At 44.6% G+C, this 14638-nt stretch overlaps 1 protein-coding gene across 1 annotated transcript in view; it reads right to left on the bottom strand.

Annotated features, from left to right (window-relative positions):
• The window catches only part of RFFL (ring finger and FYVE like domain containing E3 ubiquitin protein ligase), a 77377-nt gene extending 62739 nt beyond the window's left edge, over positions 1-14638 (bottom strand). Inside the window, exon 1 of the mRNA XM_061390387.1 lies at positions 14414-14638. The gene's annotated coding sequence lies outside the window, so the exon portion shown is untranslated. The remainder of the gene's footprint in view (positions 1-14413) is intronic.

Below are 14638 nucleotides of genomic sequence, written 5' to 3'. Positions count from 1 at the left end.
CTCAAGTAACAAGGAGTAAAAGACATTATTTGGGTCTTTCAAAGTTATCACTCTCATCTTATTTACAATAAAACAAAAGGAGTTAGAGAAAGGAACCCAAAGTTTTGTGGTGGCTCAGACGTCTGTTTGCAATGCGGGAGACCAGGGTTCAATCCCTGGGTTGGGAAGATCCCCTGGAGAAGGAAATGGCACCCCACTCCAGTATTTTTGCCTGGATAATTCCATTGACGGAGGAGGCTGGTAGGCTACAGTCCATGGGGTCGCAAAGAGTCGGACACAATTGAGCAACTTCACTTACTTCACTTGAACATTTAAAAAAGAATCACAGGGCAAAATGCCCACAATATACCATCCATGGAGGGGTTGCGGGGGGATCAGTACAGGCAGCAGGTGGAGAACACACACACGGAATACGTACATACATATAGAGAGAGACACAAAACATAGCTCAAAAGCCTAGAGCCACTCAATAGTAGTTACTTTCGGGAGGGGTAAAGGTTTACTCTCTGTTTCCTACATACACTTTTGTGCTATTTTAGTACTTAAATGAGCAGCGTAAGCTAATTAACATTATCAGAAATGAAGTAAATAAAGTTCCTAAGATCACTGGACAAAGAAAATGAAATTTGAAGGACAAATTGTTCAGAACAATTTGAACAAGTTCTTAGGGCCATTCTGGGCCAAATTTTCAGCATATTTAAGGCTGCATTCACTGAGGTAAACCTGTAAAGAATTAACCAGAATTCAGTGTTGGGAGAGCAGTTGGTTCATTCATTTGTCATTCTGAGGCAGATGCAGAGATGTGCCAGGTCCTACCAGGTAAGGGGGAATGTGAGTCTCACGCTCATGGTCCATGCCTCCCCCAAGGTTAGTCTTGGTTAGTCTTCCCTCTCTTGAGGACACCAAAGTGAAAGTGAAAGTCACTCAGTCCTGTCCAGCTCTTTGCGACCCCATGGATTTTACAGTCCATGGAATTCTCCAGGCCAGAATACTGGAGTGGGTAGCCCTTCCCTTCTCCAGGAATCTTCCCAACCCAGGGATTGCACCCAGGTCTCCCACACTGCAGACGGATTCTTTACCAGCTGAGCCACCAGGGAAGCCCAAGAATATTGGAGCGGGTAGCCTGTCCCTTCTCCAGCAGATCTTCCCAACCCAGGAATCAAACTGGGGTCTCCTGCATTGCAGGTATGGATTCTTCACCAGGGCAGAGGATTAAAAAGGTCAACAGACCACTGACCACTGTCCTGAGACACAGCCACACGGAGGGCTAACCACAACTCAAAAATCTCTGCTCTCTGTCAATCAAATCAGTTTTACAAGCAATCTGATGAATTTAAAAACCAGATATGCTACTTGTTTTAAAAAGTTTAAAAATGGGAACAATACCAAATGCTGGCAAGGATGCAGAGAAACTGGATCTCATACTCTGCTGGTGGGACAGACTGTAAAATGGTACAGTGCTGGGCAAAATAGTTTGGTAGTTTCTTTAAGAGACTAAAGATATACTTACTCTGAGACTGAGCAATTACATTCCCAGGCACTTAACCCAGAGAAATTAAAACCTGTATTCACACAAATACCTGTATACAAATGTTCATAATGGCTTTATCTGTAACAGCCCCAAACTGGAAACAACTCAAATGCCTGACAATAGGTAAATGGTTAAAAAAACTGTGATACATCCAAGGCATAGAACACAAACTTATGGCTACCAAAGGGGAAAAGGGGCGAGAGAGAGATAAATTAGGAGTTTGAGATCAGCAGATACAAACTACAACATGTAAAATAGATAAAACAAGGTCCTACTGCACAGGGCACAGAACTATACTCAGTATCTTGTGATGAACCATAATGGAAAAGAATATATATACACACACACGCACACACACACATATATAAGCTGAATCACTTTGCTGTACACCAGAAATGAAAACAACATTGTAAGCCAACTATACTACAATTAAAAAAAAATAGTGACCCATCCATACTACTTAGGCTATTTAGCAATAAAAAGCATTATTAAATACAACTAAATACAACATGACTAAATACAACTTGGATGGAAGGCGTCACGCTAAGTGAAAAATGCCAATCTCAGAATGCCACATGTTGTTACAATTCCATTTCCATAACATTTCAAAAAGGATAAAATTATAGAGATAGAGCACAGATTACTGCCAAGGCTTAGAAATGTTGGGGGAAAGGGACGTACGTGACCATAAAGGTGCAATTACTAGTCCAAATATCCAACCACTATGGGGAAATAAGGAAGGTGAATCATTTGTAAGGCAAGTGTATTTCATATTATTCTGCTGTCCCTTCGACCCAGAAATAAAAAAGAAAAAAAGATTCTTTAAGTGTGGGTTGGTTGCTGGCTCAACCATTTGAAGTGTATCTCAGGTGCTGCCTGTGCCCCATCCCTCCTGGGGCTTTCTCAGAGCTTCCCCGGGGCCAGAAGCAAAGAGCCAGGAGGCAGCAGAGGCAACCCACGTAGAGTGAACTCTCACCGCAATTTCAGCTCAGCATGCAGCCGAAAGTGCCCTGCTTGAACTCAAAAGCACCAGAGAACTACAGCAATTAGACAAATAAACTGTGAAAGATGTGGTTACCAGACCGGGTAGGCACCCCACACGAGACAGGCTTCTCACTACAAATAGCCTTTGCTACAAAAGTCTCTAAAACATGAGGGTGAGGTTGGTGGAAAAAATGTCAATGATGCTTCCTCTGTGATTCTCTCAGCCAGTTATCACATGTATAGAAGCAGGACATACGCCTCAAAGGACACAAGCCTCAAGCTCAAAATTTTACTTTCTGTGCTCATCTGGGCTTCTTCCTGAAAGTGACCTACCACCATTACTCCACCATCACTTACAACAGGAGAACCCCTGGGGTAAAATTAGACATAAGGAGAAGTACTGGATGGTTATAACGACCCAAGTCCTCCGCAGGTGGGCACACAGCCAACAACATGCTATTCTACTGAACAGTCACTAACCAGGAAAGAAAAGGCCCAGGGAATCAACAGTCTCATCATAACCACCCCTACCCATCCCCACCCCAGTGAGAAAGACGGAGTTTGTTCTAGAGATGCTTAAAGGAAAAAAAAAGCTGGACTTAACTTAGACACAGGTAATACCATTCTCCCATTTCTAGGTCTCCCAACTAGGCAGGAACAACCATAGACATTCTGGAACCAGAAACACAAATTGTTTCCCAAAGTGTTAAACAATGCTTGTCCAAAGGCCCCAGTAGAGCTGGTAGTTTAGACAGCTGTGCTAGGAGCCACAGAAGCTGCATTTTGTAACTAGTACTGCTTCTGAACAATTGAAACTTTCTCCAGAGCAAGTCCAAACACAGGGAGCAGTGTTCCTCGCAAACATCCAAACAGTTGCATTATTGTTTAACCACCAAAATAACAGCCCTAATAATCTATCAAGTTTGACATTTCATCCAACCAAGCAATTAAACCAGGACGAAACGCATGGATGGAGAGGTTTCCCCTCACCCTGCACGCCCCCTGCTCCAAATCAACACTCATTTTTACATTATGGCCACAAAAACTAATCATGCTTGCTCCTATTTATAAAAGGGTTCTAAAAATCAAGCACTCTGAAGTGCCTCAAACAAACGGCAGACCCTTAAACATTATTTTCTGTCTCCCACCTTTAAGCATCTATATTAACTGTAAGCCAAGTTACAGGCCAGAAAAGTTGGAAATGCTTTTCTAATATTTAGTCAAAAGAGGTAAATATCCTCCTGATGTTGGTACCAGACTCAAGGTCTATCAACATATTCTTAAATACATTAAGAGTCCTGGGACTCCCCAGGTGGTCCAGTGCTTAAGAATCCTCCTACCACAGCTGGGGATTTGTATTCAATTCCTGGCGGGAACTAAGATCCCACAAGTCTTGGGGCAACTAAGCCCGCATGCCACAATCACTGAAGCCTGCTCACCTAGAGCCTGTGCTTTGCAACAATAGAGGCCTGCACACCAAAACTAGAGAGTAGCCTCAGCTCACCTCAACTAGAGAAAGCCTGCGCACAGCAACATTCACTGCAGTAAGGGGAAAAAAAAAAGGTCCGTCCTTACCTTTTCTCATCTAGTAGGTCACCAAGTGGTAGAACCCTCTCCAGGTAAGGGAGTTCTTAGTTGGTTGCTTCAATTATAGGTAGCCTATCAAGTCCCTGAACATTTGTTGGAAAGATTGATGCTGAAGCTCCAATACTTTGGCCACCTGATGGGAAGAGCCTACTCATTGGAAAAAACCCAGATACCGGGAAAGATTGAAGGCAAAAGGAGAAGGGGGCGACAGAGGATGAGATGGTTAGACAATATCACCAACTCACTGGACATGAATCTGAGCAAACTCCGAGGGATAGTGAAGGACAGGGAGGCCTGGTGTGCCACAGACCATGGGGTCTCAAAGAGTCAGAGACGACTTAGCAACTGAACAACAACATCAAGTTCCTAAGATGTCCTCAGAACTACCTAGAACAATGCTTCTCAAAGTGTGCACTACCCATGGAGATCTGTAGTAAGGTAAACACAAAAAATTCATAGTAGGTATACACTGCTGTGCATCCAAGTGTATGACTTTCTGGTAATTCATTTTTCTTGTACTTTATAAAAATATTAGTTGGCAATAGACTGGATAAGCACTTCACAAAGCTGGTCCTTCACCACAGTTTCAGAAGCACTAGCTTTTCACTTACAAAAATGCCAACTGTGTCATTTATTGTTCTGAAGGAATCAGAGCATTCTTGCCCTATCCTACAGCTTCGGATTTAAGGGCAATTAGAGAAATCTATGTGCTTTCCAGGTGGCGCAGTGGTAAAGAATCTGCCTGCCAAGCAGGTTCGATCCCTGGGTTGGGAAGATCCCCTGGAGAAGGGCAACCCACTCCAGTATTCTTGCCTGGGAAATCCCATGGATAGAGGAACCAGGCGGGCAACAGTCCATGGGGTTGCAAAGAGTCAGACAAACACGACTGGGCATGCACACACAGGTGAGGAGAAACCAATAAGGAGGTACACCCTGGTGTAATCTCATGGAAACAGTATCCACTTAGACTCAACAGACCTCATTGCTGGTCTGCAAGATCCAACTAACGGAGACTCTAGGTGAACTGGAGATTTTTTTTTACTTCCCTATGCCTTGAATTCCTCCCCCGCAGAATTTTTAAAGGCAGCCCCCCAATATCGGCATTTCTCAACATTGTTCATTTTTTTAAATGTGTGGTTCCTTCTGACAGCAATACTTTTTTCGAGTGTGGGCTGCAGATAAGCTACATCAGAATCCCCAGCTTCATTCCCAAATTCCCAGATTCTATAGCTGTGGGCTAACAACCAGGAAACAGCAGTTTTTATAGGGACCCGACAGCAGTTTTTATAAGTAATGGGAGACTCTGACACTTACGAAAACTCTGATCTACTGCAATAACAATCTAATGCCTCTAAGAATTTTTTTTTAAAAGGTCATGATTTGAGTGTAATCCCTGATAAATTACTTTAGGTAAAAAGTATTTTTTAAATCAGTATATTAAAACTTACAGAAAGCAGACTTCCCTGGTGACTCAGGAATGAAGAATCCACCTGCCAATGCAGAAGACACGGGTTCCATCCCTGATCCAGGAGAATCCCACATGCCAAGGAGCAACTAAGCCCGTGCGCCACAACTATTGAGCCTGTGCTCTAGAGCCCAGGAAGCGCAACTATTGAGCCTGTGTGCCACAACTACTGAAGTCTTTGCACCCTAGGGCCTGTGCTCTGCAACAGGAGAGGCCACTGCAATGAGAAGCCCCTGCAACCCAGCTAGACAGTGGCCCCCACTCACAGCAACTAGAGACAAGCCCGTGCAGTCATGAAGACCCAGCACAGTCAAAATTAAAAAGACAAAAAACTTACAGAAAGCATATTTTAACATGCTTTTATATCAGTAATACGTAACAGCAAATTTCAACTTTTCCCCATTAGGGGGAAAAAAAACGCTGTTTGGTTGGGAAGACCAAATGTATATTAAGATACACGTACACATTTACAGGCTATGGTATCAAGATCTGCTTTCTTGACATGATACTCAGAACTCTCAAATTTTGTACCAGTCCCCTTCCAAACAAAACTAGTGACTTATTTTTATGTCTGTGCTGTTTCTGAAAACCTGAGAAGAGAGATTTCAGGCAGCTATTTCTGAGCGTTTCCACAAATAACAGTGCAGGTGTGGATAGTTGATATCTCAAAAACCAAATTAGATGTAAATGTCAATGTATTTTCATTTTTAATATTAGTTTTGGTAGTACAGGAGACATGGTAATGTGCTGTACAGAAAAGTTTATTCAGATAAATAAAATTTAGAAACCTGATGAGGAGCATCTGGGATGAAGCTGCAGAAGTATCTGCTGCTGCTAAGTCGCTTCAGTCGTGTCCGACTCTGTGCGACCCCATAGACGGCAGCCCACCAGGCTCCCCCATCCCTGGGATTCTCCAGGCAAGAACACTGGAGTGGGTTGCCATTTCCTTCTCCAATGCATGAAAGTGAAAAGTGAAAGTCAAGTCGCTCAGTCGTGTCCGACCCTCAGCAACCCCATGGACTGCAGCCTTCCAGGCTCCTCCGTCCATGGGATTTTCCAGGCAAGAGTACTGGAGTGGGGTGCCATTCCCTTCTCCGGCAGAAGTGTCTAAAACCCCACGAATTGGCTGGTTCACGTCACTATTCCTCAAGCTGCCAGTATGCAACTCTGTCACCAGTCCAGACAGCTGGGAAACACTGAACTAGATCAATGGGCGTGGGAGTGATGACTCAGAGTCACCTGGAGTGCTGGGTCCAACCATATGGTAAGGGAGGTAGGCAGGGTGGCCGTGCCCTTGTCAAGCCCTCTGGAAGCACTGGGGTAGTCCCTCCCTACCCGCTCTGCAGCAAACACTGGCCAAGGTAAACTTCAGATGTGACACAGGATGACTATGCAGGTTTTTCCATCGGTATAGGACAAAATGACCAAGAATGGCACCTAAATCTAATCACGCTCAAGAGGTAGAGAGGCAGACAGACGTGAAAAAAGGCCCAAGAATTCTCCTAGTCCCTGTTATTCCCACCCCACGCTCCCAGCACAAAATTTTAACCCCTAACTTCCTCTGCACCTCCATAAAGTCCAAACTGCCCAAACCACGGCTGCTGGTCCGCAAAAATCATTCCCGAGGCAATCCGCCCTCTTCCTGAGAGACATTCTGGATTAAGGATTCCTCAAACTGGCTGAACAAAGCTGCACCCACTCTCTCCAAAGCCCTGGAAAACACTCCACTCTTTCCCCAAATCAGAACACTCCTTTCATCCAGCATTTTCAAATAAAGGCTCACCCTCTAGTGGATCTTCTTCCATGCCTTGAAGATAATAATTCAGCATGATCAGGAGGAGGTGTAATTCACTGGCTAAGGAACCACTGACTCAAGACCCAGGAAAAGGTTGGAAGACAACCTAAGATAAGGTCTGGTTATTTCTCAAGCAGATATCTTAATCAGGAAGAAAGTTTTTTAGTTTTTTTTTTAAAGGGAGGAGGGGGAGGTGGAATTCACAGAAATTGCTGGAGGGACAAGAAGCTTTCTTATTGTATAAAATATACTGATTCATATGCCTTATTAGGACTAAGACTGGAAAGATTTTTCAAAGTAAATGAATAGGGGAAAACAAGAAAAAGCCGGGATGGGAGAGGAGGCTGCTCCATTTCCTTAAAAAAAGCTTTTCTTCTAAATCTTTTAACATAATCCAGCAGTTGCAAACAAACAATGGTGCTGATTACTAGCTAATTACGTTTAACCACTAGGGGTGGGGGTGGGGGCAGCAGAGCCTCCAGTAGGCCTAACTTCCTGTAAATTTCAGGATGACTAGGCAGTATTTCATCAAAGTGGATCAAGACAGTTAAAATGTTTCAGCAAATCAATCTGGCTCCAAGTCGTCCAAATGGGGTGGGCTTCCCCTACCCTGAGAACTGGCCTGGTGGAAACAAACGGTTGTCCTAGGAGACCTGACTACTGCATGCATGCTCCTCAGCCCTGTTTGTCTCTTTGTGACCCTATGGACTGTAGCCCGCCAGGCTCCTCTGTCCATGACCACTCACTCCACAACCCAGAGATAATGAAACCATGTTCTTACATGCCGTTCTAGAAAAACCATGTGAAGGTCAACCTAGGAGATGCAGGCTTAATCTGTAGCACTGGAGAAGAGGCAGCTTTTAAAAGTCAAGTAACATCAGCTCAAAAAAATTCTGTAAAGTTCAAATTCAGCACATGCGTGCTGAAAGAGGCTGGGAGAGCCAAAAGATTTTGCTTATCTTTTTACAGGAGAGGACAATGGAGAAATTACCAGACCAACGTCACTTTCCCTTCAGAAAAAAAAAGTTAGCAGGCTTAACCGAGATAAAAACCTTCATAGGTCATAACTCCATGAAATCAGCAGCCTAGTGAGAATCTCTCCAAGAACGCTGTAGGAAATTAAGTGCGGATTAGCGTAATTAAATGTAAAGTCTCCTTGAGAGCGACTTCTGCTCCTGAAGACTACAGCCATCTCTGTGAAACGCATCACAGCCTTTTCACTTTCACATCAGGTCTGCACACGCTATGATCTAAAAAGAACAGAGTGGTGATTTGAGGAGAGAATTAAGTAATACAGCTTATCAGAGAAAACCACTGCATTCTCTAGTCTTCGCAAAAGTTCACACGCTCATGTAATATACTGTAACTGTAATATACTTAGGGGTTTTCAAAAATTACACACATTTCCTCAAAAGAGATAGAGTAAAAAATAGAATCACGGGGTGAAGGCCAAACATTGTCTCTTCTGAATGCTTGAATAGCCAATTATGGGTCTTAATACATTAATTCTAAGAGAGGAAAAGAGACTATTACAGGAATGTTGAGTAAGATATCTTCAAAACTGCACCCTCGGGCCTAAGTCCGTTGGACTCACAGTAAAATCACCCCCTCAAAAAAGCAGTTTTATGCAAAATTTTGTATTTTAATTTCCCAGCTGCCAAGAGAAATATATAAGGAACAGAAATTAAACTAATTATGTCAGCAGCACAGTGAACAAAACTTTAATTGTATTACACACAAGTTAGACATTGCCGAACAACACAAAGGCCGTTAAGGGCAGAAACTTCTTTAGAATATAAATGATTCCTAATCAGTATGACAAAAATTAGTCTGGGCAATAAGCAGATTCACACATGGAAAAATCCAGCCAACATCCTAATTCAATACAAAAAAAAATGAACGTAGAGTATAAGAAACAAATCTCCAAAATGGCTTAAAATCACTTGGTCATTTACATATGTTAGATCATTAATAGGTCCTTTAAGCCAGTATTGTACTAATCAGCTTTTTTAACCTCCTGCCCACAAAAGATCCTATTCATTTAGCTGGGTGGACAGGTGTTAGCAACCAGCAACCTTTTTTAGCCTCAGAGTTCCAGCGGCCTGATCTGTGATTACTGTGGCCATGATTAGCAAGTCGAAAGGAAAAGGCAGTTTAGAAAGGGGGAAAGGGAGGAGAGAGGGAAAGAAGAAAAAAAAACCAAAAAGGGAGGTGGGGGGAGGAAGATGAGAAAAGAAAGGGCTGTCAGGTGCTATTTACAGCCCCCACCCCCACCCCCACCCAAGCCTGGGAGCCGGAGTTGAGCTCCCAGGCTAACGGCCCAGACACTGGAGGCAGAATTTGGATAATGTCATGAATTTATTCCCGCAGACAGTCATTCTGGATATATGCCTACACTCCACTCGTTCTAAGAAAAAAATTTTTTTCAAGTATCTGTGACTCATTCCTCTTTACCATATTCTCACCTTCTTGAGTCCTCACTCTTTCATATGTTTTCTAAAAGAGCTGACCGAGTAGATATTCCTGGAAGGAGACAGGGGGAAGGCCGGATTTCGAAAGATATCTGAAGCCTACGGAACAAAAATCCTCTGAGAAGAGAATGTTCATTGAGCTCCATACAATGTACAAAGAAGAGATTTGCTCTCTTTTCATCCACTGATCAATGCTACCAGGTTATTATTTTCATCTGGCAGATGAAGAAAAGGAATCCAACAAAGGTTAAGTGATGTGTCTAAAGCACCCGCGAGTTTGATCCCTGGGTTGGGAAGATCCCCTGGAGAAGGAAATAACAACCCAATCTAGTATTCCTTGGAGAAGGCGATGGCACCCCACTCCAGTACTCTTGCCTGGAAAATCCCATGGACGGAGCAGCCTGGTAGGCTGCAGTTCACGGGGTCTCAAAGAGTCGGACACGACTGAGCGACTTCACTTTCACTTTTCACTTTCATACTTTGGAGAAGGAGATGGCAACCCACTCCAGTGTTCTTGCCTGGAGAATCCCAGGGACGGGCGAGCCTGTTGGGCTGCCATCTATGGGGTCGCAGAGTCGGACACGACTGAAGCAACTTAGCAGCAACTTAGCAGCTAGTATTCCTGCCTGGCAAATCCCATGGACAGAGGAGCCTGGCAGGCTGCAGTCCATGGGGTCACAAAGAGTCAGACACAATTTAGGGACGAAACAACAACGAAAGAAGCCCAGCCAGGAGGTGGAGGAGCTGGGACTCAAAGCCAGGTTCGTCTCTTTTCTCAACTGTTACATTTCCCCCAAATTTAATTCCCTAACATATTTAGTGCCCCATTCTGCTTTAACTCAGAGGGTTCTGGATTTCACCTTTTCTTCCTTCCATGAACTCGGCAAAGGACCTGTGACTAAATTTTATTGCCTATTAAGCATCCATCATGTCCAATAAGCGCTTCAGTTAATGTAGAAATGAAACATCTGGCAAACTGGCTTTATTTTAAAATCTTACATACAGAGGATGACCAGGCAGCTCTCCTATGCAACACCGATCAGAACTAGATTTGACTACCCGTTCAGTCCTCCAGTGGTTTCCACATTATCATTCATTTGTCCACTCAGGAAATACAGGAAGCTACTCTCCCAACCCTCCCTCATGACTCCTGACAGATAATACGGCAGACAGGGCCCCTCTGGAAAGTAATTTACATAAAAGTTATAAAAGCTCTTTGTTATCTGTCATGACTCGGAAATGGACTATTCTAGCAAATCAAACATCCTGAATAACATAATGACGCTTTTAAAGGGACTACCAATTTATAAAGAATTTCAAAGCAATGCAACACTAGTTCCTAAACCCGGTTGCAGATCAGAATCACACGGGAGCTCTTTGTAAGTAGCTGCCCAGAGTGGCTTTTAAAATACAGATTCTCGGTCATCACTTATCCATGCAAAACAAAAAGAAAAAAAAAAACACTTCAGGAGGTGGAGCTGGGAAATCTGTATTTTATAGAACCCCTCAGTGTCAAAACTGCTATGTAGCGAGTGAATCTTTTAAGGAGTGGCTGGCTTTGGGAACTCCTTGTAATAAAACTCACTTTTTAGTTAAAAAGGCTAAAGCTACACTGAATACAATGTGACCTTGTTTTGATGATTTGGGAGATCTTGGGTTTTCCCGTGCCTCTGGGTCTTCATTCACTAGCCACTGTACTGGCAAAACCAGAATAGAAGAAAAGGTTAAGAATAATCGTACTGGTAAAAAGCTGGAAAAACCAGCTTTTGTTTTCCTATTAGATTTTTAAAGAGCTGATTTTCCCCAGAGGAAACTCAAGATTTTTATGCTTGCCTTGAAAAAGGAAAATGTTTAAAAACAGGTAGATTCTCTTAACGCTCAACTGCTCCAATTCTGAACATTAATGGGCCCAAATGCATCAAACATGTGGAATAGTCACCCTGAACTAGAAAGCAGAGAAACTTCATGACAGTCTTAACAAAGATAAAGGAGGATAATGGGTTTAAGCTAAGAATGGCATCATGAGGATTAAATAAAACTACTGTCCTGACCACAGCAGATAAATCCTGGAAACTGGGAGAGCTAAAATCTTTCAACACGTAAGGCCAATGATTCCAACCCATCTAGGACGGCTTTCATCTAAGATACAATAGGATACTCTATTAAGAGCCCAACAGGTTTTAGGGGTTTAAAACTCCAAGTAATATAAACTCACAAAACAAGAAAGGGACCACACCATCTCCCTATTGAAGGAATGGGAATTTGTGATTGCCTACAAAAAGACTGTCCTTCAGATTGCCAGAATCTTTCTTACAGAAACACAAGTCACACCTACCAATAATCAGTAACCAAACAAAAATAATAACCAGTAACCACTACCAAACAATAATGAGGAAGCTCACACCTCACGGCTTCAGCAACAGCAATTTAAACTATGCATTCTCATTAAACTCTAAATTATAACTCAGTTCTGTATTGCAGGTTATGAGATTTTAAGGTGCAGAGGTTAAATCTTTCCTCTCAAAACATAAACCCTATAGCCAGTACAAGTTTCATACAAAAGTCTCTAATCTTTTAAAACAACAGCAGTATTTATTAAAGGTTCTAAGAATAAAAAATCAAGGTGGAATTAGTTTCCTCAACACTCCTTGGGTTTACAAGGGTGTTTTCAGAAAGTTCTAGGCACAACACATTTTGTGCACTAAACATCACAATGGACAGGTAATTAGGGAAGAAACTGTACCCTTTCTTTGTTATTGCTGCTGTTTGTTTTGTCTTTTTAAATGCTGGTCACTGAAAATGCTTTTTCCACTGCTATCTTAAGATAGTGCTAAGCAGAGTGGTATCAACTGGCTTGGTCATGAGAAAGTTTTGAAAACAAATTAATTTCTAACCTTTTGGAGAACAGCTCTCTTTTTGTGCATGTTATTTTAGCAATGGGTTAAATTAAGTCGATTTCAAAGATTTACAATCCCTGACCCTAAGGTAAACAGTCGGGATAACAGCTATCTTCCTGATCAATATGGAAGTTTCTAGCGGGCTGATCTTCCTAAACAGACATTAAAATGTGTGTGTGCGTGTCCAAGATTACATGGAAACCTTCTTCATGCACAATCAAGTTATTACAGTTAGGCCTGCCACATCAAACTGTAATTGTCATACCCAATTTGCAAACTTAAGAAAATAACACCTCTAAATAAACTGTAATATATGACTTGTATTCTGAAGTCCGGAATTATTAGGAAATACGCTATAGAGTTTCAGAAATGCTTGCCATCATCTATTTCCTTGAATGTGAGGCAAAACAATCAAAAAAGGATAAAGAAGTCGTCAAACCTGAAATCCCCTGAACTAGCTCCCAACCCTAGAATTCCATACACAAACTCGGCCAGCACCGTGTCCCCTGCCTGCTTCCATTCCTAGAAAAATGCTCCCGTAAGTGGACAACCCTGGCCACACTATCTTGAACTGTCACTGGAAAAACAACTACTCCGCACACAGTTGCAGCCAACAGGGGGTGACAAGAGGGGTCTGCCCTCCAAGCCATCTGTAAAACGGGATGGGCAAGAAACTTTCTTAGAAGGCCACGCAACACCTGGGGATGTTTGCTCCTTACGTTCTGGTGACCTTTAGCCAGGGGGCAAAGTCACAGTTGTGGGTGAAGCCCTCTGTCGGAGCTAACAGTAACTCTGCCCTGGGGTAGACAGGGAGGAGCACAGTACACTCTTCCTTGATTACACAAGCAGTTTTCCCCCTAGAACAAATGACAGGCCAACAGAAAGGAAAAAGTATACTGTTGTTTCTATCTTCAGCCAGCCTGACATCAAGCTCTGAGCAGGCAGAAGCCTGCGAGGCTGTGGCTCCCCGGGTCGAGCACTCTTCCCCATGTCTGGTCAAATGTCTCGTGGGCAACCCAGCTGCAGAGGCCCCACCGTTCCTCTCCGTCTTGGCCACTGGCGACCTCATACAGGTTACCTCAGGGGAACAGAAGACAATTTCCACCAGGGGCCCCTAGGTGGGGAGGGGGGCACGTGGGTGGGAGAAGCATAGCCCCAAACTTCTCCATCGAGCCTCCGAACTCCAGCCTCCACCTTCTTCCGAGAAGCCCGCGGGGCTCCTGCCCTGGAAAGTAGGGTCAGGCTAGTTCCTGAACGCAGGCCGCCGCGCGCACCTGCCTCAGTTTCCTCTGCTTCAAAAGCCGCATCTTTCCCCCCCACCCCCACAAGCCAACTGAACCTGCCGATCGGGTAGGGCGTTTGGAGATATATGATAACACACGGCTCCCGTTAGTGCCCCCACAGGTGAAGTGCTTCTGTGAGGGGCACTTTTTAATGGGACAGGTGCGGGCTACCTTGAATGCGCAGACTTTTCAGCGACGGAGGGCTTCCCCTCATCCCCTGTGGGCAGCGAGCGTCTCAGGCCGCGCCCCGCACTGAGGAGGCGCCCCCCGCCCCCACCCAGGACCACAGCCTGGCGAGACCCCGAGGCCGAGCAGCGCTCCCCCACTCCGGACTCCCCTAGAAGCCCAGCCTAGGCCGGGCGCCCCGCGGACCCCAGCGCGGGCGCCGCTGCCTCCTCACCTGTCGCGGCCGCCTGCCCAGCCCCGCACCTGGGAGGGGAAGGGGAGGGGAGGGGAGGGGCCGGATCCGGGCCGCGGGCGCCTCAGGCAGGGGCGCTGCGGGCTGCGCCGCGGCGGCGTCTCCGGGGCTGAGGGGCGCCGGGGGGCGGTCGCCACATCCTCGCGGGCGGCCCCAGGAAGTTGGCCCCCCCGCCGCCCCTCAGCCATCCCTAGCCGCCGGGGCCGG

The sequence above is a fragment of the Bos javanicus genome, chromosome 19 (genome assembly GCF_032452875.1).
Source record: "Bos javanicus breed banteng chromosome 19, ARS-OSU_banteng_1.0, whole genome shotgun sequence".
Classification (NCBI taxonomy): Eukaryota; Metazoa; Chordata; class Mammalia; order Artiodactyla; family Bovidae; genus Bos; species Bos javanicus.
This window is presented reverse-complemented; position numbering and strand designations above follow the sequence as displayed.